Genomic DNA, 5,781 nt, shown 5'->3' on the forward strand with positions numbered 1-5,781 from the left:
CCTGGTCGTGGCTGCATCGACCACGTATTCACCATTCGTCAAGTTTTAGAGCACAGACACGCTTATCGGCGTCCGACAATGATAGTTTGGATTCATCCTGTTCTACCTGACATTGTTATCCTTACTTTTTTCTAATCTGTCAGCAATCTTTACTATAATTATACTGTTATTTATTACTACCTACTAAAAGTGTATTTTGGCAACCACTTAAAATTGAGTGTATTGTAGTCCGTCTTTAGTATTTCGTTGCTCAACAAACAACTCCAGTTACTAAAATAAAGTACACTTTACAGGTTGCAATCGGTAAAATTCAATTTCTTGATGTTTGACTGATAATAAAATGTAAAAATCAATACTACCTTCTCAATTAGCTCCTTTGATAATTACATATTATGTTTTATTAATCAAAGTTCGTTGACAACTACATAGACTTTGTAGACAGTCACATTAAAAATTTTGACATCTTTACTAACCAGTAATTTTTACATATGAGAGACAGTGAATACAACACCTGAATTAATTTACCACCTGGTAGAATAAAACATTGTCAAATTGTAATGTTTTTTTGGTAATGAGTGAAACCCAAGAATGTATGGTGAAGCCTAACCAAATATCGATAAAATAATGCTCTGGTCATTCAAATGATATGTGGTTTAGGGTAGTCGGAAAGAAACACATTACGTAAGGTTCGTGTTAGTTAGTATTGGTCACTAAGATGTACCTGAAGTCTTAAGAGAACTTATGCATTTTTTGGATTTAAACCAGTATCTCCCGGTTTCATAATCTGAGATGTTGGTTCTGGACTATTAGGGTCTTGAGTGACCTGTAAGACTGAATTATTCAGAACGATTAATCACCGACAACATCAAGTAACAATAACCGAGTCATACATTGCGTCGACTAAATCTGAGAGTTTGAGGCTATTCAAATCCAAAGGAGTCCCATACCAGAGCGAAACGGCCTTTGAGTGCTTCCAAGTTTTCCCTGATGACCTCACATTCATCAATTCATGATCTCAATCAAAAACTTAACAATCTTTACAACTACACACTAATAATAATTATATATTTTCCTTGAATAGGAATGATTTCACTTTAGTATAAAGAGTAAACAGACAATGCAATAACTTATTAATATTTGTTCATGTTTTATCATGTTATCTAACTAGCTATCAACAATTAAAGAGAAAAACATAAACTGAATGTTACATTCTTCCCCGTTTATTCTTTTGCTTCTTTTATTTGGTTGTTATTCAAATGGTAAAGCAAATTACTAGTTGTACTGATAATTATTCTTTTTTTTCTACCACTGACAATTTTTTTTTGTCTAATACATTTCCTTATCATTAATTATGTATTTGTGTTGTTAAATATGGTGATAACCATTTCTCTTTATATTACTATTATAATTGTGTATCCTTTACTTCGCTTTATATTTTCTACGATGGTTTCAATAAATTTCCATCTTCCATATTTATTAGTATTTCATAGGAAAATTGGATATTGTGAACTACTCTGGAATTGAGATTAAATCGTCTAAACCACACAGAGGTACACACACATACACACCCAGTACATAAAAACATGTACATGAATAGAAAAATATGCACCCTAGTGAAATAATATCTTGTATATTTAATATTAACTAAATATTAGAAATATCCCACCTGCCGTGCAACATAGTTTTGTAACGTGTAATTTTATTTTCTGTACTTAATCAGATAGATAATATACATGGGTGTATAAATGAATATGTATGTATGTGTTAGGGTTACTTCATATTCATGTAATTACATATATATATACATACACACAATGGACTTACATAATATCCGTTTTTAGTCACCAGTTGCTGTTACTTTTTTTTCATTTTTTTAAAAATATTACTTTGTAAAAATTAAAAGTTTTTACTTCATTAAAGTAGAATATAAAAATTACCAAAATTCTGACCAGATGTATAACAGTGGTATCAATTATATAGTTTCGTTTAATCGAGAAATTTAAGTCGTTCAATTATCGATGGTTATGTAGAACTGAATACATATATAATTATTGGCAACCGAAATATTATGTCTTTCATGAAGATTAAAGGATTTATATAAATGTACGTAAATATGTCAGGCTTTCTTTGATATGATTAAATGATGCGAGTAAGATAAAACTAATGGCAGGTTATATTAGATTAGTGGAATGAATATAATATATGGCTATATCAAGTGAATATTCGGTACACAGTTGAATAGAGTCCTTGAAAAATAATCGCTATGAAATTTTATTATTTCTTTTTTTTTTCATATTTAGTTCCCATACAATGAAAATGGGTTTTTTTCTTTATCTCAGTTAAATCAGTAGCTAGATGGTAGGTAAAAATGTTTTTGATTAAGAACAAATGTATAAGATAATGATTAGGTAGTTAAAGTTAGTCCATAATGTTCAACTTATGATGTATAATTTTATTATGTCAATGGAGTAGCACCTTGCTCATTGATTTACCTGAATTATTCATGCTCACTGAACAAGTTAGCGACTAATGAGAGTTGCATAGATGTTTGATGCTAGGTCGAACACATTAGCAAGCCATAGACATGATCCTACATGGAGTTCGTACCAAGAGTTTATCAGTTGAAGTAAGTTCATAATATAGACTAACTCTGATAGTGAATAATCTCTGCAATCTTAATTTTAATTCTAGTTATCAACGTTGTATAAATCTCAATATACTCCAAATCAGATCTATTCTTCATATCCACCTAATTGATCTCATTAATAAACTACGTTAAAATTAAAATTTGAACAAGTGTATTTACTTGGTATTATATTATCCACTTATTCAACCTAATTTATGACAGAATTTTCACAGTATTATAATTGTGTTTTTTTTCCGGAAAGCAGATTGTAGTTTGGTGACAGGTGGTGGTGACGATCAAAATAGAAAAAAAAACACAAATAAGTTTTCTACTGAATAAGAAATCAGTGAGAGAGGAAGATTTGTTCATGACTAGACTGCAATATTATTATTATTACATAATATGACGAGCAGCTACTTCATTCCATGACTGATGTGAACAGTTTAACGGTGAACCGAAAGTATTATAGTTAACCAGATGGAATTTTTACTTCTATAAATTGTTCATATTATTTTTATTAAATTAAGTTTTCAAGTTATGTAAATATATATATATATGTAATAACATGGTTAAATATGTAGGAAGGTATGTTGAGAGATAGGAAGAATATCGAGAGAGTGTACAGAAGCCGAATTATTTATATTGAGATATTCCCTCTCTATTCTGTTCTCCACCATATCTTATGAAAACCATTACAAAAAGTAGATGTGGGAAGGGGGACAATGACCAATGCCGATAATTGCAATATATTACCTGAGGGTTATTCTTAAATGGTTATAATAACAATGAAGGAAATAATAACAATATTTATGATAATTGTGTTATTTTAAGTGGTTATACACAAGGTGTGACCCTTGAATGCGTATTTATAACTGAAATAACTTCTCATCTTTTATCTCTACTGCAAATGTATTTCAGATGGTTTACACCTATAGATCCCATTTAATATGCTAAACCCCCTCTTACACCTTAAATAGAACGGTAAAATGTAACGATTACATCATCTCTTTATCTATATCTCATAATCATCATTGTGATGATAACTGAATTGCACTGGCCAAGTTGAAGAATGACTTCCTTTTCCTATGGATTGTTAATTATGTAAACGAAACAAAATAAACAGAAAATGATTTTCAATTTTCATCCAGCTGTTATCATAACAAAATTGTAATATAAATGATTTAAATTTACTGTTAATCCAACCTTGACCATTTTATCAATTACGTCATTCAAATAGATCTTAGCAGTGCTTGTTATTCATGGGCAAAATAACTCCACTATTATACAATAAAATGTTAGCTGTATAGACATATCATTAAAAATATGATACACCGTTATTTGAAGGGACTGATGAAGCGCAGTCCTAAATATTAACGGGAAGATTCAAATAACCAATACAAATGAATTAAACATTGTCCCATTGCAGAAGATAGTGGCCATCCGGACTCGTTAGTTTAGTTGACAATGTAATGAATTTTAAAGCGAACGGTACCGGGTTCATGTCTCGGAGTGAACATCAACTCTGGGATGTAAGTACATCCCAGACAAGACGAAACGTGCGTCGTGGATTCCACTGCTAGCTACTATCCATCTCTGCTTACAACCAATATATATGTTATTTGAACCAAATGAACTGTTCCACTGCAGTTCATCGGATTAAGTTGTCTTCATTTATAACATATATTTGTCATTATTTTTTAAACAGAAATATACATGTAATTTGAATATATGCTTCAGATTTATAGCAAGTAAGAATTTATGTACGGTTACTTCAAATACTATAAACTTTACACTGAACTGGACAGTGAGTTTTAATGAGTAGCAAAAAAACTTATGTGTGATGAAGTGATTTGTATAAATGTGGACCACAAGCTTTTAACTTGCTTATCACGAAATCTGAAGATACAAAGTCTGATTATTAATAAGATTATGTTTGTGCACTGTTGTTGGAATCACAATTCAAAACAAAATATATATCAAAAGCTAGATTTTGCTATTATTATTACTACTGTCGTAATAATAATAGTTAAGGTTTATATTACACTTATTGTATTCTGGCCTAGATAATCTAAAATAGTTTTTTTTAAAAATAAATTCTGTATCATTAAGTTCATCATCCATACCTGCCATAGAATATCACAAGTTGTAGTTAGCGAATAGAGGTTAATAATTCACTTAGTATTGTTTGTTTGAATTTTACCAGAGTGAACATCAACTCTGAGATTCAGGTACATCCAGCTGACGAGTCCCAAATAGGACGAAACGGGCGTTCTGGATTCCACTGCTAGCCATTATCCACGTTTGCTTATGATGTTAATAATTGTTTACAACAGCTATGTGCACCATGAATTCAGTGTTTCTCTGTCATGATTAAATCCAAATATGGTAAATTCAACTTATTCAGAAAATCATACAAAAATTGGAATGTTACTGCAAACTGTGTAAATATAATTAAGAATTCTGCAGAATAATAAGACAGTCATGAAATTAACAAATTACTCTTACCAGAACACTAATATTATCATTAAAATTGCCATTGAGTTGTTCGGAACGATAAGTAAGCGAGAAATATTGTGTTGTGACTGACACTTATTGTGGAGAATATTAGTGGGAATACTTTCAGTGTTAACAATGTTGGCCTACCAAAATATAATAAAGTATTTTAAATAGTCTTAGAACAACATATGGTGTATGTTGTAGAGACCATTTACTTTGAAATTATGTATTATTGTTGAATGACATTAGTTTAGGCTTCAAAAAAGCTCAAAACATCTATCATGTACAACTTGGTTATAAACTAGAAAGTTATTTTTGTTTTCCATTCTCGAAGAATGAGAAATCATCTTTATCTGACAGTCTATATATATCAGTTATTGATGTTGATACAAAAAAGATATCAGGTGTTGTTGTTAGTGAATTGTTCAAATTTCAGGATGATTTCCGAATTGAAAAATAAATTAGTAAAAATACTATAACTTCATACAGGAATTATCTACAATAAGCTACCGGTTAGGTGCTCTGGCGCGAAACTGTTAGGTCCTGGGTTCGAATCTCGCGAGGCGAGGTCGTGGATGCGCGCTGCTGAGGAGTCCCACGATAGGACGAGACCGCCGTCCAGTGTTTCCAGGTTTTCAATGGTGGTCTAGCTTCAAATG

Source organism: Schistosoma mansoni (assembly GCF_000237925.1).
Source record: "Schistosoma mansoni, WGS project CABG00000000 data, chromosome 5 unplaced supercontig 0195, strain Puerto Rico, whole genome shotgun sequence".
In the NCBI taxonomy this organism is placed as follows: Eukaryota; Metazoa; Platyhelminthes; class Trematoda; order Strigeidida; family Schistosomatidae; genus Schistosoma; species Schistosoma mansoni.